The sequence below is a fragment of the Oryctolagus cuniculus genome, chromosome 13 (assembly GCF_964237555.1).
Source record: "Oryctolagus cuniculus chromosome 13, mOryCun1.1, whole genome shotgun sequence".
Lineage (NCBI taxonomy): Eukaryota > Metazoa > Chordata > Mammalia > Lagomorpha > Leporidae > Oryctolagus > Oryctolagus cuniculus.
Window position 1 is genome coordinate 56,817,368 of NC_091444.1, and position 22,458 is coordinate 56,839,825.

Here is a 22,458-nt window from a genome sequence, read left to right on the forward strand (position 1 = left end):
CCCAGTCCACTTGAACCCTGCATTGCATGTTCTATGACCATGCTGCTCCTTTCTCCTCCTCCCCCACTCTGACATCCGTCTGTTGAAATCCTACCCATCCATCCAAGCAGGCCAGCTTAAAGGCCACCTGTTCCGGTAAGCCTTCCCTTCTCCCTCTGCCAGAATTTATCTTCCCTTCCTCTGTCCTCCCAAAGGACTTTGCACCTCTCTTACAGTGCTTACCACGCTCTGCCTTGAACCATACCTGTTTATGTGCTTCACTTTCCCCATGAGCACAGCCTGCTAAAGTTCAGTTAGATGACAATTTTCAGTTTATGATCCCTTCTAGCACCTCATAGAAACAGTTCACAACTGCTTGCTAAGAAAAGTGAAAGTGATGCTGGGAAATTAACACTAAAAAGAGACTATGGAAGGGAAACTTGGATCAGCAGTGAAGCATATTTATTTATTTATTCATTTATTTATTTTAAAAGCAGATTGGCAGAAAGAGAGAGAGAGAGACTGAGAGAGAAAGAGATGTGCCCTTTGCTAGTTTACCTTCTAAATGACTGCAAGGTAACAAGGCTGGGCCAAGTTGAAGCCAGGAACCCAGATCTCCATCCAGGTCTCCCTTGAGGATGGCAGGAACCTAAATATTTGGACCACCATCTGCTGCCTTTCTAGTTACATTAACAGGGGCTGGACCCAAAGCAAAGTAGCCAGACCCTGAACAAGCACTCTAATATGGAATGCTGGTGTTGTGTAGGGGCACCCCCATGAAACATAGCTATTAAACAAATAGCAGTCGTTCAGAAATGCTTCAACTATAGCATTCAGCCTGTATCCATCTTTTCTTGCCAGTGTTCAGCCATAGTATGAAAACACTTTTTTTTTGTTTCTTTCAACAGAAAGAGACAACATTTACATAACTTTTATTACAGCACATTGGTATAATTGTTCCATTTTATTATTTGTTATGCTATGTTGCTCTCTTGCTGTTCCATAAATTAAACATTATAAATATGGCTGTATAGGTAAAAACACCATGCACACACACACACACACACACGTATATATATATACATACATATAAACATAGGGTTGATATTTTGCAATTTTGGGTTTCTACTGCTGGGGTCCTGGGAAAGATCTCACTACTGATAAATGAGGTACTCTTGTAGTCTCTATTTGAAGACTTTGGTTTCCTAAAATTAATTCAGGCAGCATATCCATCCAAATGCAACCTCATTTTTGACATATAAATGTCATTTTGTACAGGTAAAATTGTCTAGTCAGAAAACACAGGTTCTGGTCCTGTTACTTCTAAATCATCTATATATGTGTGCTATATCATCTTGCACACACACAAATTCTTTTTTTTAATATTTATTTTATTTATTTGAAAGGCAGAGATAGAGAGAGAGCCCGTGAGAGGTCTTCTATCTGCGGGTTCACTCCCAAAATGGCCACAATGGCCAGATCTGGGCTAGAGCCAAGCCAGCAGCTTCTTCCTTGTCTTCCATGTGGGTTCAAGGGCCCAAGTGCTTGGGCCATCCTCTGTTACTTTCCCAGACATACTAGCAGGGAGCTGGATTGGAAACAGAGCAGCCAGGACTTGAATTGAAGCCCATATGGGATGCTAACACTACAGGCAGCAGCTTAACACATTATGCCATAATGCTAGCCCCAAATTCTTGAACTCAAAAGGTCTACAATTTTTTTGTATGAAAAATAAGGACAAGGGGGCAGATATTGTGCATAGTGGATAAAGTTCTAGTCTCGGCTGCTCCACTTCTGATCCAGCTCTCTGCTATGACCTGGGAAAGCAGTAGAAGCTGGCCCAAGGCTTTGGGCCCCTGCACCCACAAGGGAGACCTGGAAGAAGCTCCAGTCTTCTGGCTTTGCATCAACCCAGCTCCAGCCATTGCAGCCATTTGGTAAGTGAGCAATCAGTTGGATGATCTCTCTCTGTTTCTGCCTCTGCCTCTGTAACTATGCCTTTCAAATAAATAAATAAATCTTTCAAAAAAAAAAAAAGAAAAAAGAAAGATGATCTTAACTGTTCTGCTCTCCTGTGAATATGAAAATATGCAAATACCCAAAAGTAAAATAAATCTTCCATCTGATTATTAGATGAACTTCCCTAATTGCTCTGTGACAAGAAACACAGGTCTTGCCCTCAGAATCTGTGTTGCCAAAGTGACCAGAATAGGTGCCTTAGTTTGAGTATTCCCAGAAGCAGGCATTGAACCAACAACTGAAGTCCAAGCGGTATAGTGGGAAGTGCAAGGAACAGGGGCAGCTGACAGAATGAACTGAAAAAGGAAGGCAATCAATAAAGGCTAAATTTGAAGCCAGCAATCCAATTGACAAATGGTGCTTCATTTGGTAGTACAAAACGGAAAAATTGTGCAAAATACACACCTCAAAATCACCCCTCCGGGCCGGCGCCATGGCTCAATAGGCTAATCCTCCGCCTGCAGTGCCGGCACACCGGGTTCTAGTCCCGGTCAGGGCGCCAGATTCTGTCCCGGTTGCCCCTCTTCCAGGGCAGCTCTCTGCTGTGGCCCGGGAAGGCAGTGGAGGATGGCCCAAGTCCTTGGACCCTGCACCCGCATGGGAGACCAGGAGAAGCACCTGGCTCCTGCCATCGGATCAGCGCAGTGCGCTGGCCACAGCGCGCCGGCCGCGGCGTCCATTGGAGTGTGAACCAACGGCAAAGGAAGACCTTTCTCTCTTTCTCTTTCTCTCACTGTCCACTCTGCCTGTCAAAACAAACAAACAAACAAACAAACAAAACAAACAAACAAACAAAAAAAACACCTCCCAAGAAGTGAAAGAGGTGAGATATTTACATCTACTGCCTGTCAATCATTGATTAAGGCGTGCCTCTGGGAGGACATGAATTTCTAGGCACTTTCAGTTTGCTGTAATGCAGGCATGGTGGATTGCAGGTGGCAGTTTGACAGTGCTGGTCATAGGGAGCCTGGCTAGAATACAAGAGATGGTAAGGAAGATGGAGGGGATATAGCAGAGCTCTGAAGGCTTCTGCAACAGGCCTGCAGGTTAGGGCAAATATTAGAGACTGTACTAACCCCAGTGGATTTGAATTTAAGATCCCATTTGCACAGGCAAGGTATTTTTTTTCATGATAAAAATGAAATATTTTGCAATCAATCTGTGCTGACTTGGGTACCATTCATTATAGTATATTCTAAGCTGATCTAATTAATTAATGAACTATATTAAAATTGCCCCTCAAAATTTGTGAGAGTTGGTCTCTGAACGCCCCACAGATACCAAAATCATCAAATGCTCCAGTACCTTATATAAAATGATGTTGTATTTTCTTATAACCTATACACCTCCTTCTGTATAATTTAACATTTCTCCAGATTACTTATAATAGCAAATGCAGTGTCGATACTATGTAAATTATTGTCATTAGTGTTGTTTAGGGAAAAATAATAAGAAAAACATCTACATGTTCAGTCCAGATGTAAGGTTAATTTTTTCCTAATATTTTCAATCTTAAGTTGGTTGAATCCACAGACATGGGAACCACAGATATGGAGGACTGACTGTATATCTACACAATATAACAAAATTTAGATTGTAAGAATTATGTACTAAAGCTAATTTATTTACATAGAAACACACTCATGGATGTGGAAACATGTAATACAATTTTTGAGAAGGCATGAGTATATAAACATGCAAGGAAATATGAAAGGAAATAGTTGTATATACAGCATAAATTTGTCAGGTGTTATCTTTGAGTGGTAGGCTTCTCAGTGATTTCAAATTTTTAACTGATCTATATTTTTCATTTCTCACTAATTGATCCATACAGCTTAGAAAGATTTAACTTCAGAATAGGAGAAAGTAATCAGACTTGAGAGGTGGATCAGTCAAATCATCCTATTAAGGAATAAAATAAAATAAATGTGATCCAGAAGTGTCTGTAATGTGTGTCCTATATAGTTCCAAGAATCCTGCACTGATTGCTTTGGTGATGAGGTATGTAAGCCCTTCCCTCCCTTTGCTGCCATCTCTTATTTTTCCAGTTTAATTCACTTTCAATAGAAGGGGAGGACTGGCTAGAACCCTAGAAAGGCCTCTTCAATCAAATAGTTGCTTTGCCAGAGATATCTTGCGTAGAGATTGGGTAAAGAACCGAAACCAACAATTTTCAACTCTATTTTTTTTTTAAAGGTGGACTTTCTATAGCAACATAAATGCCTTTTCAGCTCTTTTTGAAGGAAGGAGCAGAGATACAAGAGTGAAATGTGACAGTCCAATTCTATGTTCTCTGTGTACAGTTACCACGCACACATGGAGTGTGGATGGTCATTGTTTTCTTTTGGGGTCGGGAGAATGGCTCGTTTGTCTCTTCTCATTTCCTCTCCCCAGATCCACCTCCTTCCTCACACCGGCATCAGGCACTGGGTGTCTTTTCTGCTAATGAGCTTAGTCATGGACAAGTTTCTGCACTTGAAGAATTTACTGCACACAGAAGAGGTGTGAATCAGAGGAGGAACTGATGCTGAGAGTCACCAGGGGAGAAGTCTCTCTAAAGATCTATTTGGTCTTCACAGCATCCATTTCTGCTAAGTAATGATCAGGAGAAAGTCAAATTAGATTAATTACCTCGAATAAAAATGGACTTGTACTTTTGCTAGTAATGGATTTCTAGTCCAGGCAGCTTTACAAGTATTAATAGCCTACTAGTTCTTGGCAGATGATAGTCATTAGTGTGCAAGTAACTCTATCTTCCGGAGATGATTTAGCTTTGTCGCTGGGTAGTAATCTTTGTCTTAATGTTATGTTGAGACAGAGAAAAATTTTCTTTAAATACGCTTGAGAAGCATAACAGTTTCTAGAGTAAGTCATGGAAAGGAATGTTCTACTCTAATTGTGTGTGGGGTTTGTTTGTCTTTTATGTTTTTAATGTGGGTTCTGAGTTAAAAATAGTAAAATTCTTTCAAAGCTTATTTTGAGGGCCCTATTGGGAGGAGGAGATCATTAAATGCAAATTCTTTTTAAATGTGCATGCTTCCTTCCTCATAGTAGACTTTAATATGTTTTTTTTAAGTATTTGAAAAGCAGAGAGACAGAAGGATAGACACTGAAAAACCAAAAAGAAAGAGACCTTCCATCCCCTGGTTCACTCCTCAAAAGCCTGCAACATCTGGGGCTGAGCCAGGCCGAAGCCAGGGCCCAAGTACTTGAGCCATCACCTGCTGCTTCTGAGGTAGCTGCATTAGTGGGAAGCTGGGTTGGAAGCAGAGCAGGAACTTGAACCCAAGTACTGTGATGTGCACATCTTAACCATGCACCAAACACCACCTTCCTCTCTGTCTTTGAAAACTATGACTTTTGGGGCTGGCGCTGTGGTGCAGTGGGTAAAGCCACTACCTGCAGTGCTGGCATCCCATATGGGCAACTGGTTCTTGTCCTGGCTGCTCCACTTCTGATCCAGCTCCCTGCTATGGCCTGGGAAAACAGTAGAAGATGGCCCAAGTGCTTGGGTCCCTGCACCCATGTGGGAGATCCTGAGGAAGCTCCAGGCTCCTGGCTTCAGATCAGCCCAGCTCTGGCCATTGCAGCCACTTGGGGAGTGAACCAGCAGATGGAAAACCTCTCTCTCTCTTTCTTTACCTCTGCCTCTCTGTGACTCTGCCTTTCAAATAAATAAATATATCATTAATAAAAAAAAAAACCTATGACTTTCACTTTTTTCTCTTCTAATAGACTGCAGTCAGTTCTCCTCAAGCCAAAGACTGGCCTTATTCATTCTATTCTCAGGGCTTGATGGTGGCCTCCATGAGCTGAAACTTTATTTTTTTAATCACAAAACTGTGGTCTCTGTTAAGTACAAATCCTCAAGGGGGAAACAATGTAGTAAGTGCCAGTTGAGTTCATTTAAATAGGAATATTCATTCTATGTAATTCATGCTAAGATTTTAACTCTTGGGTCACAACTGAGTTGCAAATTGACAATAACAGTCACAGGCAAGAAAAGCAATGTGGCCCTCAAACCACTCCTACTGGTGCAGGACCCTGAAAGTGCTGCCTCCCTTGCACCTACATAGGCTTGCTTCTGTCCTGGCCCTGACATACAGATCCTACAGAGCACTGTTTACCTACATTGTCTAATTTGATTCTCACCATACTTACAATAACTTCCCCTCCCCCCAACTGATAAGGAATCTGAATTTTTAGATAAAGTCTTGTAGCCAATAGGTGGACTGGAACTCAAAGGTTCATTTTAAGAACACCCTTTCTTTATTCTCAACCATGTTCTGTATTGCAGGCGTAAAGGAAGCCACACAAATGGGAATGGGTAAAGAGCAAGGCTGGCGCTAATGACGCACACTACCGTTCTGTCACTGATTCTTGTTTTAGCCCAGTATGCTGCTGCATGGCATAACCACCTCGTAAAGGATTCAGCTGCCAGGGGTGGGGTGGGGGGCATTCCAGAAGGAGTAATGGCACAGAGTAAAAAAGAGATGAACAAGAGGAGAGGAGAAAGGGATGGGAGAAGGGGATTTCTCAACTGGAATTTATAAAGAGCGTACTTGGTCATCAGAGCAAGCTTACAGAAGGCAGTTGAAGTCCCGCTGGATGAAGGCAGCACTGCCTCTGAGTAAGGGAGTGACATCAGGGATATATGGTATCACCACACGCATGGTGACGCAGGGAGTTCATCCATTTCTCATATCTTTATATTCTTCTTAACTAATGTCTGCATTTTTATGTGATTGGATAATTTGGTTTACTGAGGCTGGACACATTCTCATTTTTCCCCCTTTTCCCTTTACAAAATTAATACTTACTATGTTAGATAAGCAACATTTTCTGCAATTAAGGATTATTTCCAGAGTGTCATGTTCCAGAAGTTGTACTTTCAAATGGTGATTCAGTGTAATTATAGATGACAACTATGTGCAGGTAGATACAGGAAATGATCTTTTTAGGATTCACATAGGCAAAGTAAATCTTAAAATCCCATAAAGGAAGAGAGTCATTGCCACCAAAATAAATAAATAAATAAATATGTTATAAAAAGGAGAAAGGAAATACAAGAGATTTTAGTGGAGCAAATCTAAAACAAACAAACAAAAAGCAATGGAATTCAGAAACAGTTTCCTAAATGGCAGTTTCCTAGGTGTTATTTGTCCTTGAGAATCCCAGTTGTACACTTAAATTTTAAAAATTAATTAATTTATTTTCATTTTATTTGAAAAGCAGAGTCAGAGAGAGACAGATGACAGATTGACAGATGGGAAGAGATCTTTCATCTGCTCTTTCATGCCCCAAATGCCTGCAACAGCAGTGCTGGGCCAGGCTAATGTCAGGAGGCCAGAACCTTATCTGGGCCTCCCTCTTAGGTGGCAGGAACCCAAGTTTTTGAGTCATTACCTGCTGCTGGCCAGGGTGCACATTTGCAGGAAGCTGGATTGGATATGGCATAGCTGGGACTCAAACCAGCACTCTAGTGTGGGATATGGAACACACAAATGGCTTATCTGCTGTACCAAACAGTTGCTCCTATGTATTAAAAAAAAAAAAAAGATTTTCCTCCTGGATGAAAGAGGAGAAAAAGTATATAACGTAGTTCTTAACAAAATTATATTCAAAACAGAAAATAAGAATTCAATATTTTTTTTAACTTTTATTTAATGAATATAAATTTCCAAAGTACAGAATATGGATTACAATGGCTTCCCCCCCCCATAACGTCCCTCCCACCCACCACCCTCCCCTTATCCACTCCCTCTCCCCTTCCATTCACATCAAGATTCATTTTCGATTCTCTTTATATACAGAAGATCAGTTTAGCATACATTAAGTAAAGATTTCAACAGTTTGCTCCCACACAGAAACATAAAGTGAAAAATACTGTTTGAGTACTAGTTATAGCATTAAATCTCAATGTAGAGCACACTAAGGACAAAGATCCTACATGAGGAGTAAGTGCACAGTGACTCCTGTTGCTGACTTAACAAATTGACACTCTTGTTTATGGCCTCAGTAATCACCCTAGGCTCTTGTCATGAGCTGCCAAGGTTATAGAAGTCCCTTGAGTTCACTGACTCTGATCATAGTTAGACAAGGCCATGGTCAAAGTGGAAGTTCTCTCCTCCCTTCAGAGAAAGGTACCTCCTTCTTTGACGACCCATTCTTTCCACTGGGATCTCACTCGTGGAGATCTTTCATTTAGGTTTTATTTTTTTTCCCCAGAGTGTCTTGGCTTTCCATGCCTGAAATACTCTCATGGGCATTTCAGCCGGATCCGCATGCCTTAAGGGCTGATTCTGAGGCCAGAGTGCTGTTTAGGACATTTGCCATTCTATGGGTCTGCTGTGTATCTCACTTCCCATGTTGGATCATTCTCTCCCTTTTTGATTCTATCAGTTAGTATTTGCAGACACTAGTCTTGTTTATGTGATCCCTTTGGCTCTTAGTCCTATCATTATGATCAGTTTTGAACAGAAATTGATCACTGGGACTAGTGAGATGGCATTGGTACATGCCACCTCGATGGGATTGAATTCGAATCCCCTGGTATGTTTCTAACTGTACCGTTTGAGGTAAGTCAGCTTGAGCATGTCCCGAATTGCACATCTCTTCCCTCTCTTATTCCCACTCTTATATTTAACAGCGATCACTTCTCAGTTAAGTTTCAGCACTTAAGAAGAATTGTGTATTGATTACAGTATTCAACCAAAAGTATTAAGTAGAACAAACAAAAAAAATACTAAGAGGGATAACATATTAAGCTGCTCATCAACAGTCAGGGTGAGGGCTGATCAAGTCACCGTTTTTCATAGTGTTCATTTCACTTTAACAGGTTTCCTTTTTGGTGCTCAGTTAGTTGTCACCTATCAAAGAGAACAAGTATTTATTGGTTTATTTGAGAGGCAGAGTCACAGGTAGAGAGAGGGAAACACAGAGAGAAAGAGGTCTTTCATATAGTAGTTCACTCCTCAAATGGTCGCAATGGAGCTGGAGCTAGGCCAGGCCAAGGCCAGGAGCCAGGAGCTTCTTCCGGGTCTCCCACATGGGTGTAGGGACCCAAGAACTTGGACCATCTTCTACTGTTTTCCCAGACCATCAGCAGGGAGCTGGATCAGAAGTGGAACAGCCAGGACAAGAACCGGTGCCCATATGGGATGCCGGAACCTCAGGTGGAGGCTTAACATACTATGCCACAGTGCCGGCCCCTGCAACCTAACATTTTTAACTTTCATATTATACAGTGGTCCTCCAAGTGTGGCTCCATGGGCAGCAGCAACATCTTTTGAATACTTATTAGAAAGGGAAGTTCTCAGCCCTGAATCACATACAGTCAGGATGAAGCCCACCAGTCTACACTTTCTGACATCTTCAAGTCATCCTGAGGTTGGAGAGCCACATATTGCAGAATCACTTTCCAGGCTCTTAAGTTACTGACTCAAAATCACAGTTACTGAAAGACAAAGCTAGGTATAAACCTGGGCAGACTGACTGCAGCTGATAACTAACAGACTATAGCCTCCCCATCTCAATTTCTTAAACATAATTGTTTACTTAAAATAGACAATATCCTGAATATACTGCAATTAAATTTTGCACTTAATATGATGTATAGAGAAGTATTAAGCAGGTTAAAGGAAGTATTCCCATAAACACTTTGTCAAAGCAAGCCATCAGTTATTTAAACAAGAACTTATATCTTGATGAAGCATGTAAACAGGTGAAAATATTTGTTGCTGGTCTGAAGAGAAAAGCCTGTGAAAATTCATTTTTGTTTTCAACAGGCTAAGAACAGAAACCTAACAAAATCCTAATTTATTCATGCTTCATCTCTGTACATATTACTGTGAGGTAATATGTAATAGCACTGGCATGCACTTCTTTATAACATTTTTAAATTGTTCCAACTTCATCATCCTGGAGAATGCTCTACATCCCCGGAGGTGTTCTGGCTTGAGATTCATGTATCATGGAGGATGGACGAAAATGTTGCCCGACGCAGCCATTCTACTTTTTTTTAAAGATTTTTGTATTTATTTGAAAGTCAGAGTTACACAGAGAGAAGAGAGGCAGAGAGAGAGAGAGCGAGAGCGAGAGCAAGAGAGAGAGAGAGAGAGAAAGAGGTCTTCCATCTGCAGGTTCACTCCCCAGTTGGCTTCACCAGCCAGAGCTGTACGATCCAAAGCCAGGAGCCAGGAGCTTCTTCCAGGTCTTCCACACGGGTGCAGGTGCCCAAGGACTTGGGCCATCTTCTACTGCTTTCCCGGGCCATAGCAGAGAGCTGCATTGGAAGTGGAGCAGCCGGGACTTGAACTGGCGCCCATATGGGATGCTGGCACTGCAGGTGGTGGTTTTACCTGCTACCCGACGGCACCGGCCCTGCCATTCTGCTTTTCACAACTGCATCTTCACACTGCCACATGTAATGATTTGACCCTAAAGTAGAGATGGAATTACGTGCAAGGTGGGTTAAGGTGTCCTTTGTCAGGTACATTGTCTGTCTTTTAAGCTTTATGTCACTCTTCCTGTCTTCCCTACCCCGGAAGTACCCTCTTTTTTTTGGCATTACCTGTCCATTGAAATCCTAAACACACTACAAATCCCAAATGTTATACCTCTCTTGGTGACCCCATACAAAATTCTTAAAAATGTTCTCCAGCATTTCATCCATTCCAATGGCATTTATGTTACAGTTACTCATGCAGCTGTCAACACCCTTGCAAATCTTTCATTTCATGGAACACAGAACACTGTCTTAAATACATTTGCATTCCAATAATCTTTATCACAACAAGGAAAACAAAAATGCTTTCTCTGCTGTTACCACTTACAAAATGCTTTCACTACAAATCTTACGATATCCTCACAACTACCCTGTGAAGTAGGTATAATTATTATTCATTGTCATACACGAAGAATCTGAAAGTAAGACAAGAGAATGTTTTGTATGGTATCCTGCTGAGCCTTCTGTCTCAAGTCTGCTGCCTCTTCTTCTTTTTATTTAAGATTTATTTATTTATTTGAAATAGTTACACAGAGAGAGGAGAGGCAGAGAGAGAGAGAGAGAGAGAGAGAGAGAGAGAGAGAGAGAGAGATCCTTCATCCTTTGTTTATTCCCCAAATGGCTGTAACGGCTGGAACTGCGCCAATCTGAAGCCAGGAGCCAGGAGCTTTTTCCAGGTCTCCCACGAGGGTGCAGGGGCCCAAGAACTTGGATCATCCTCCACTGCTTTCCCAGGCCACAGCAGAGAGCTTGATCGGAAGTGGAGCAGCCAATGACTCGAAGCAGCACCCATATGGGATGCCAGCATTGCCGGCAGCGGCTTTACCTGCTACACCACAGCACCGGCCCTAAGTCTGCTTATTCTAATGTGTATGTCCTCATATTTATTGAATGAAATGGCTAATTTAAAATACAATTTACTCAGTTTTGAGAACAGCCAAGGATCCTACTGTTAAGTCAACATTACAACCTTCCTTGGCTTCTCCACAATGTTGAAGACTTCCATAGAGCTCTACTCTTCTCCATCTATAATAGTGGCAGAAAGAAAGGGATGCCATGTAGAATCTGACAGTTGGAGCCTGGGGAACTCATGTTCCCCCTTCCCCAACCTGAAGGCTTAAAGGTGGTGTCCTGACAATGACTGAAAGGGAAGGAGTAAGGATCTTCTAGACGAGAAAGTGCCAAATAGCAGATGAATCCCCCACCTGAGTGTGGTTTTTTCCTTCCAATTCCAATCCTTTCTATGGAATGGGATGCATGTTATTTATTATATTCTGAACAATATCACCCCTATAATCAATTGCCTGTATCTTCATAAAAATAATTGTAGTTGAGCATCTCAACTGAGAGCTGTAAACTAGCTGTGAAATGGGGAAAGAAGGAGAGTAAGGGTAGGTGGGAGCAGCCACTTGTTCTCCTGAAACTCTTGCTCCAGCCTGTGCCCAGTGTTCTATTGCATAGGAGAATCTGACACAAAATTCTCAATACGTTCAACACCACCATTACCACCACTCCCCAAACCCAGCGTCATTCATTATAATCCACTGAAGAATCTCAAGATCGACTGTTAAAATAAACTCACAGTTTATTATGATAAAGGTGATTAGTAGATCAGAATTTGAGAAATAATGAGATGTCATGGTTCTGTGAGTAGGCACCCATGTAGATGATTTGTGTGGTCATTTCTAACCCTGCTGTTTATCCCCCAAATACTTTTATAGATGATTATCTTATTAACTCCCAAAAGCAGTCTTAAACTTTGCCATGCCTTTGGCTGGAACCCATAAGAATGCAGGGGATAGCATCTGTTAATAATTCCAGTTTTATTTATTTTACCACCAGTGTAATTAAGGTCTCAGAGTTTGGGTGGAGTCAAGTTGGAAACAAATCAAAACAAAGTAATTAGGGAAAATGATATGCTAATCAGAAATATTGCTCAGAAGGCCTCTGGAAGGTTGAAGAGTGGAACAGCAAGTGCTTTTATACCCATTGTTCAGATGAGGAAACTAAAAGAATTGCCTTGCCAAAGGTCATAGAGAAAAGCAGCCATGATGAAGAGTAAGCCACTCCCACTCCAATGTTCAGCAGTCCTGAGACCATTCCACCTTCAACAACCTGGTCTTTCAATAAAATGCCACCCATTGGCAAAGCTCATGAAAAGCTCCAGGAGACAATGACTGGATTTTTGGATATTTTTTATTTAAATAAATGGCGTATTTAGTTCAATACTTTTAAACGTGTAGATTTGCTCCCTTAGATTTAATATGTACTTGATTCATTTTCAATGCCATTTCCATAAACATGCTGGATAAAGTTACAAAATATTTTATACAAAATATATGTGTAGGCAACTATATGTTATGGTTTAAACTTTCCTGTTAACTAGGCAATTCACTAGTTTGTGAATTGATCAAAACATATGAAACTTGATATTAAGACTGACATCCTAAACTGTAATTTCTCAAATAAATGTTTTATGAAGCTCTGTTTTTTAAGCTAAGAGCAAGGGGTGGATGGCTGCATAGTGGTTAAATTGTCACTTAGGACCCCAGCACCCCATTCCAGAGCACCAGGATTCAAGTCCTTGCTCCACTCCTGATTCCAGTTTTCTCCTAAAGTGCACCAGAAGAGCAGCAAGTGATGGATCAAGAGTTGGATCCTTGCCACCTATGTTGAAGACACAGATTGAGTTCCTAGTGGGCTTCAACCTGATCCAGTTCCAGTTGCTGCAGGCATTTGAGCAACTCCCAGTTGATGGGACCTTTTTCTGTGTCTTTCTGACCTTCAAATAATGATAAGCAGAAAAGACTGGGTAAGAAACATGCACATAAATAGTACAGTCACCTCCCATCATTACTCATACATGTGCATATATAACCTTCATGTTTTCAAATGTCCAAATGGTAGGGACCAAAACTGAAAAAACAAATGTCCTTAATACTTAAGAGTGGCACAAAATGTTTTTGTGTGTCATTGTTGGAGAAAGTTATGTTTATACTAAAGAAAAGGAATCTAAATTAGGAACACACTAAGATTTCCTTTTCTTTTGCCATTTTTTTCCTTGTATGTGACACATGACAAAAGAAACATGTTTTTCATTTTAGGACTTGTCTTTGTTGAAATAAATTGCAACAACATCACTTTTATAGTCGACTCAATTCCACATTAGTTTTCAGGAATGGATCTTCTATTTATTTTGATATTGAGAATGCCAGGAATATTTTAAAAGCTCAATTAAAGAAGAGATCTTGGTTTGCAAGACTTTGTAAAGGAAAATATAAAGATTCACTCTAAACAAAAACTTTTTTTGGTACCTACTGTAAATAAAAGTAAATGATAATGTGGAAAATTTGTATAAATATTTCAGATATAAATATTATTGATCTCCTTATTAAATAAATAATGAAATTGAGTAAGGAGTACTATGTAGCAGTTTACTAAGAAATATATATTAGAAACAAAATTGAAAAATATTTCTGAGTAGGCATTTTATTGTAGTGGTTAAGTTACCCATGTCCCTTATTGGAATGCCTGGGTTTTATTCTCAATTCCAGCACCTTTCTGTAGCTTCTTGCCAGTTCAGATCCTAAGAGGCAGCAGTGATGGCCCAAATACTTGGCCATCTACCTTGAACACCTGGATTTTGTTCCTTGGCAGCTGGCTTCAGACTAGCCCAGCCCTGTTCATTGCAGGCACTTAAGGAATGAAGCAGAAGATGGAAGCTCTCTCTCTCCTTTTTTTTCTCTCTCTCACCCTCCCTCCCTGTCTCTCTGCCTCTCAATATATAAAACTTTTCCAAGTAAATTCTTATGTATGGATTCCCACAATATTAATTACTCGAGTTTTCAAAAATAAAACTTGTAAGCTAATGTAACAAGAACTACTAGAACTTAATAAAGCCACGCTCAGAGAATTTCAATTCAGTGGGTTTGATTCTATTCTAATTTGGGTATCTGAATTTTAAAGAGGAAATTTAAAATTTTTTGATATATTTTCTATCAGGCTCAAACATTTAGTTTTTTTTTTTTTTTTTTTTTTTTTTTTTTTTACTGCAGACAGAGTTAAATTTTAGTTTTCTGCATATTTTTTAGTAAAATTTTTCTCTTTGGCTTCTCCACCCCCATTTTCCACTACAGCACTAACTAGGTCAACCAGGGTTGCTTGGCGGTCTTTGGGATCATGGACTTGTTGTGTGGTTTCATGGTTTCTTTAAAAAAAATTGTAACCAAACCAAACCAAAGCCATGAATCTCAGGGGTTTGTGGCTTGCCTGAAATCTGAATAGGAAATGTGGACTGGTGATGCTAGTAGCGTGCCAGCTGTCGTAAAAGCATCATTTCACTCCCCAAAAGAAATCTTTAGGCTCAATCAAGATGGAAAGGCAGATTCACTTACAAGATTAGTAAATGGCTACATGTGAGGGGAAGGAAGTGGAACAGCGGACAAAAACACAAAGAGAACAGAGACAATTCTGTCACTGGCCGAGTTACCTATAAATTAGAATTTCTGGTTAAGATCTGATGCTGACTTGGTATGTTGGCTGATACATGTTATTGAACTCATAGGGTATCTTCATTGCTTGTAATCATCAAACAGTTCATTTTTAAATGAAGTATATGATATGGTTGTTTGCCACAGGAGGAAATTGGAAAAAAATGTTTGAAAAAGTTACTCCTATAGGACAAGCAGCAATTTGATGAATCTTTCTTCTTATTTTTGACATGCATCTTTTCTTCAATTGATAGTGTTCTGTGATTTTGCAGATATGATTTTGCTCTTCCCTCTTTTTTCCCCCAATACAAAACATAACATACAAGCCCTAATGTAGTTCTCGCCTCTTTTTTTAAAATTAATATTTATTTATTTATTATTTGAAAGGCATCTAGAGAGACAGATATGGAGAAAGAGATTTTTCATCCACTAGTTTACTCTCCAAATACCTGCAGCTGTTAGGGCTAGACCAGGCCAAAGACAGGAGCCCAGAACTCAATCCGGATCACCCACGTGGTGGCAAGAACCCAAATAATTGAACAATCACTGCTGCTTACCAGGGTGTGCATTAGCAGGAAGTTGCAATCACAAATGGAGTTGGGATGCAAACCCAGGGACTCCAACATGGGCTGTAGATATCCCAAGCTACGTCTTAACCAGTGTGCCAGAATGCTCATTCCTGATTAAGTTCTTCATTCTCCTTCTGGGAAAGCTTTTCATATAAAAAAATAACTATTCATCTATTATTGTATTTGGAATATATTAATAATATAAATTCAAAAAAGTATAAGATTTCACCTTTAGGAATTCCCAGTAAGTTACTGAAAAGTTGCTAGTAAGTAAATTATAGATTCATATTCACTATCACTATGAAATCTCATATTTGTTTCCATGAATGATTTTTAGTGAAAAAACAATGAAAAATATGAGGCATTCTGAACATTATACATTGACCAACAGAAAGATTCCACACCCTACAGCAGATCTGGGAAAATTAATCCCACTTTTATACATTTTTTGGAGTTGGTGGTAACAGCTTTAGTTAGTCTAAGAGATTTCCAGTACAACACAGCGGACACCTCCCAGCCTGCATTACTTTACTTGCCTAATTCTTGAGAACTATTTGGGTTTGCAATTCCCATTTTCAAAAAAAAAGGGACAAAACTCATGAATAACTTTTAGCTGTGATAGAGAAAGGTAGAGGATGGAACTGGTATTTATCCTGAGACTACAAGCTAAGTCAGAGGAGTCAATATTGTTGTATTGTTTTCCAATACAATTAAATAAATCCAGGAAGAAGACAGTTCAAGGAACACATTATAGAGTTTGATAGCAGGATAATGACAAAATATTACTTTAATTTTGGATTCGTCTTTTGGTAGATCTTGTTATATTTTAGGGAACACCTTTTAATGTATCTTGGTGATCATAGGGCATGCTGACTACTCATAAAACCATCTATCCATTTTTACTATATTCATCCATGTCCTCACCATTACCAGCTTCCCATCAGTTAATCCCAGGGTCATGTCTTCATTGCATTTCTCCATACTTTTATGCAATCATTACTGCCACCGCCTGTCATGTTTAACAGGAACAGCATCCCTTCCTCTAAGATACCTGTGTCTCAGAACTCTTGATTGTATCACATAAATAAATAAGCAGAGACTACAAAAAAGTAGACATACTGTATAGGAGAAATTATTAGAGTTTACAAAAGTAGGTCTTTTCTGAAATTTTATTTCTTAAATTACATCTTTTAGTATTTCTAGTTCTTTTTTTTTTTTTCTGTCTTTTTAGGATTGAGTCTTCTCTAACAAAGAAATTTAAATATATCTGTCATTTGTGGACCTTCACTCATTTGTAGATTTCTGCTAAACTTTAATTCCTGTCTTGGAATAAGATCCCTAGCTCAGGATTTAGCATCCCCCACCCCTAGCTTGGAAAAGAACAGAGAGGCTTCCTCCAGAGCTGATAGATTCTATAGACATTTGGAAAGCATGAAAGTACAATCCTCAGTGGAAGGCCTTGTAAGACCTGGTGTTGAATCCAGATTTCACCACTTATGTGATCTTGAGTTTTATACTTCATATTAAATAGAGAGATTGTAGAAAGCCAAGGTTTGTACAAAGGTAAGGCCAGAATATCTTTGGCATAAGACTTTAGAGGATTCCAACGCCTAACCAAGATAACTAAAGTTTTAATGCAATATTTTTAAAAATCAAAATTAATGCCAAAAAAATCATCATGACCAACATACCAAAATTTTAAATACCAGTTGAATATCCCTTATCCAAAATGCTTGGAACCAGAAAGGTTTTTGATTTTAGATTTTTTTTTCAGATTTTAGAATATTTGCATTATATATAAAATAATTGTGGGAATGAAGCCTAGTTCTAAACACAAAATTCATTATGTTTCATGTAGACTTTTTACATATAGCCTGAAGGTAAATTTTGTACAATTTTTTTAGTGCACACATATTTAGACTGCAATCTATTACATGAGGTCAAGTGTGAAATTTTCCACTTGTAGCATGTCAATATATACTAAGTCTGAAGCAAAAGGGAAAAATAGTGAGTAATGCTTACTCTGTCTTTATTTAAAATTTTGATGATTTATTCACCATGGATTTTGTTTTTGCATTGATTTGGTGATTTTTTTTCTTTTTTTCTTAGTATTATCTCAATTATTGAATATTTTTTATTCCAAGTTGAATTTTGAATGGAGGCAAATGCCTCACTTTGTGTCATCCTAGTCTCAACTCTGGTCAGCACAATTCTGCTGGTTTTGCTTGCATATTCCAGTGACTAATTCTAATACAATATTAAAGAGTTTGTTATTCAGGTAAGGAAAGATACTTCACCTGGAAAAAAAGCTGAAGGTAGTTTCAGCTGCAACATTACAATGATAATTCTTTGTCAGTGAGGTTCCTTGACTATTCTTTACTAACAAACAGGTAAGAGAAATGCATAATCCAATGACACTCTCCAGCTAGCCCCTTCAGTCATCTGCTTGCCTGAAATATGTAGGCTTTTCCACATAAACTGGAAGTTTACCACATATCAACTCACTAAAAACAAAGAAATAAAACCCAGGGCATTACCCACAAGGAACAAGATTACGGGACAGGAGTAGCTCACAATTTCAGAAGAAAAATAGTTTTAACTTCCTATAATCATTAATTCAAAGGTAAAGTCCAGAAGAGGACAAAATGGAATAAATTTTGGCAACATTTGCTCTTTGTTGACCTAAGAATATATCTGTTAGCAGATGAGGAAGACTTTACCTTCTTTAACGTAATTTGAGTTACCAGTGTTTTGTCTAATTTCATATAATGTGAAAAGATGTAGAAAAGACATTCTATGTCTCATCTGTCAAGTAGTGCCAACTACTGTAATTATTGTTTCAGAACTATAAATTGAGGGGAACACATCAGTGAAATAAATCGATTTCCTGATTAACTACTGCTTGGAATTCTTTAACAGACTATGTACACTGCAAAGAATTATCTGGCTATACAAAGACAAAAACACACATACACACATCTTTTAAAGTACATTTTTAAAGTGCTGGACTTCCTTTGATTTTAATAAACACATTGAAATATTCCAGCTGTAATTAAAACTAGAAAAGACAAGAGGCAGAGAAGAAGATGCTTATCTATCATTAGTTCAGTGTCAATTACATCTTGGCTCGAAAGGTGCCAAAATCCTCATGGGGCCCTGTGAGTGCAATCGGACTCCATTCTGGAATCAGCCAATTCCAAGTGGCCGTGCTGACGTAGGTGACTGGTCCTGGCAGTCAGGCTGTCTCCACAATGAGAGAATTGATGGGGACCCGATACTGGCATTTGGCTTCCTTACTTCTTGCATTCTTAAGTCGGTAATTTCAAATTTCCCTGTTTGAAAACCAGTAAGTGATTGACTATATCATTTGAAGGGCCACTTAGCACCCTTAAAATGCTTGGCACAGGACAGAAATGAGATGCCAGATAAGTAATTGACCATGCATGTCAGATGAGAAAGTGACCTGAATCTTTCTCCATATATTGGTTGAAATCAGACATTTTTGCCTTGAGTAGAATCTTAGGAATCAGCCAATTCAAACAGTTCTGTTTTTATAGATGATGAAATTTGCCAAAGGTCACCCATCGTTTAAATAAACCTAGAATTATGGACTTCCTATTCCAGAGTTCTTTCTATTTTTTGATTCTGCTTGCCTATCAAGAATGCTACTTGTCAAAGATAATAATTTGAAAGTGTTTTTAATGCTGAAATACTGTTTGATTAAAATTGGTAATATATAGGTGTTTAAACTGGCCATACCAGTTCTCTCATGTAGGCAGTTTCCAGCCTAAATCACACAATTAACTTTGCTTCATGAGAGCCCACAGGGTATGGAGCAGCAATGCAGAACAGTAATGATTTAATATAAAAGAGAATGAGGAGTGTAATATCAAATTTTATAAAGGTTATTATATCTGTGTACATATTACTATTAAAGTGTTCACTTAGGTTTTTTAACATGACCTACAAAATACCTGATTACTTGGATCATATTCACATGACATGGTTATTTTTGAAATTATTTTACTGGGAATAATAAATGAAGAAGTGAAATTACAAAATAGATTTGTCCTTATCAAATGAGGACCTTTTTCTAGGGAAACACTGTAAAGATCCCTGGAGGAGAATACTGCTAACTTGCCAGGACATGGATAATAAGTGTACCTTGTGCCTTTTATTAAAAGGGGCTTTTTTTTTCTTTGCTAGAATTTTCTCACCTTTCTGAAAATTGATCACAAAACCTCATATCCTAACTAATTAATTTTTAATGTACAATAGCATGTATCTAACAACACCACAATTTTTTAAAAATTAGTGTTGGTCTACCAATTTTGTTCTTTTTAAAACCTCTTTTGTTTATTATATGTTGTTTTATTTCCACATAAATTGTAAAATCAATAATATCCACTTAAAGACCGATGGAGTTTTTACTAAAATTGGATTGAATTGGTAGATCCATTGAGAAGTGATATCTGAACAATATTGAATATGAACTCATGGGAAGGTATGCCTCTCCATTCATTTAAGTATTCTTCAATATCTCTTAGAACTCTTCTGTGGTTTTCAGTGTGCATATTTATAAATACATTGTCAGTCCTATTCCAAAATGTTAAATATTTTATTGTAATTATTAAGTGATGTTACTTTAACTTTGAGCTCCAAAGTTTTCACTAGTACATAAAAATACAATTGATTTCTAGATATTTATCTTTTATCCTGCAATTTCCTTGAACTTTAGTGCCAATTAGTAAGTTTGATCAGATTCTCTAAATTAGAAAATTATGTTGAGAATAAAGACAATGTTGGTTCTTTTAATCTAAATGGCACTCTGGCTTTCTTCTGATGAGTTAACATAGCATGGTATACTGTTTTTCCTCTATATGCTTTACATTTATGTATGTCTTTATATTTAATCATGGCTGCCATACAACAGCATATGATTTTTCATCCATTTTGACAAAATGTTTCTTTTAGTTGGTGGTTTAGACCATTTACATTCAATGTGATTATTGCTATGGTTAGGTTCAGTCTGTTGTCTGATCATTTATTTTGCATTTTTCCATCTCTTTTTGGTTCCTGTTTACTTCTTTTTCTGCCTTCTTTTGGACTGAGAATTTTTTACGAGTCCATTTTATCTTCCATGTTGACTTAATTCTCTTACTGTTGTGTTAGTCTTTGCTTTAGAATTTCTAGTTCATTTTTTAAAAAAAGATTGTATTTATTTATTTGAGAGGTAGAGTTACAGACAGTGAGAGGGAGAGAAAGAGAGAAAGGACTTCCATTCACTGATTTACTCCCCAAATGGCCGCAATGATCCAAAGCCAGGACCCAGGATCTTCTTCTGGGTCTCGCACGTGGGTGCAGGGGCCCAAGTGTTTGGGCCATCTTCTACTGCTTTCCCAGGCCATAGAAGAGAGCTGGATAAGAAGAGGAGCAGCCGGGACTCGAACTAATGCCCATATGGGATGATGACACTGCAGTCAGAGGATTAACCTACTGCACCACAGTACTGACTCCTCTAGTACATTTTAAAATGTATCACAGTCCATCTTCAAGTGATAATGGGCAACGTTATGTATGGTGTAAGATCTTTAAAATATGAGGGTACTTCAAAACAGTTTGTGGTAAAATGAAATTAAAGTATAATTTTATCTTAGTGAAAATGTAATCTTAAATTTGTGCATAGTATTTTCATATTATGAAATTTCTGTGCACTTTTTGATGACTTGGCATACTTTTGAAGACATAGTGCACTTTTACTTCTTTCCTCTGGCCTTTATGCTATAGGTGTTAGGTATTGTGTTCATACATATATTATAAATCCTAAAATGCATTATTTCTATTTAAATAGTTATCTTTTAAAGGGAGTCAAATAGTTACTGACTCATTTACTTACCATTCCTGATGCTGTGTGTCTCCTTGTATAAGTATCTCTCTCATGTCATTTCCCTCTGCTGCAAGGACTTCCTTTAACATTCCTCACAGTGTGCTCTCTCTCTGAAAGATTGTTTTGCCGAGTGCTGTCATTTGGATATGCTTTCCGTGTGTCCCCCAAAGGTTCACGTGCTGGAGCCCAGCTCTCCAGTGTTGCCACATGGCTGAACCATTGAGAGGTGGAGCCTAGAAGAAGGCACTGAGGTCATTTGAGGCACCCCTCTCTCAGAAGGGAGAGAGGCTTTTGGGAGCCTGGTTACTTCCCGTGAGAGCGAGTTGTTATAAAATTCACAAGTCTGGTCCCTGAGTCGGTGGCTTCTGGAGTCCCCGTGTGATGTTTTCCGGAAACACCTCTGCCGTTGTGGTGTCTTCTACCTTGAAGCCCTCCTCAAAGCTGAACAGGTAAAGCCACCTGATCCTGGGCTCTCAGCCTCCAAAGGTATGGTCTAATACATTTCTTTTTATGCACAAAGTCCTGAGCTTCAGGTATTTTGTTATAGCAACAGAAAAAGGATTGACTGATACACTGAGTACAGAATTCTAGGTTCACAACATTCATTTCCTTCAATACTTTGAAGATGTCGCTCTACTATCTCCTCGCCTGTATTTTTTCCAAAGAGATATCCTTATCTTTGTTTCTCTGTACCTAATGTATTTTTAATCTTGTTTCTCTCATAGGTTTTTCTTTATTACTCATTTTGAAAAATTCCATCATTATGCTCCTTGATATAATTTTCTTTATGCTTCTTATGCTTGAGCTTCAGGGAGATTTTTGGACCTGTTGGTTTACAGTTTGCACGAAATTTGGGAAACTTATGCTATTATTTTTTCAAATATTTTTCTTTCTATCCCTCTGTTGGTTATTCCAATTGTGCATATATTAGTCCAACTGAACTTATTGCATAGTTCAAGGGTGTTCTTTTGCTTTTTTTTTTTTTTAATTTACTTAATTTATTTGAAA

The 22,458-nt window shown here is 38.6% G+C and overlaps 1 protein-coding gene across 3 annotated transcripts in view; it reads left to right on the top strand.

The window, feature by feature from the left end:
• GREM2 (gremlin 2, DAN family BMP antagonist) overlaps window positions 1-22,458 on the top strand; it is a 126,990-nt gene that overhangs the window by 23,763 nt on the left and 80,769 nt on the right. Inside the window, exon 1 of one of the 3 annotated variants that reach the window (XM_070055561.1) lies at window positions 14,527-21,936. The exons of the other annotated variants lie outside the window; for them this stretch is intronic. The gene's annotated coding sequence lies outside the window, so the exon portion shown is untranslated. Of the gene's footprint in view, window positions 1-14,526; window positions 21,937-22,458 lie in introns of those variants that run through there. 3 annotated transcript variants of the gene reach the window in all.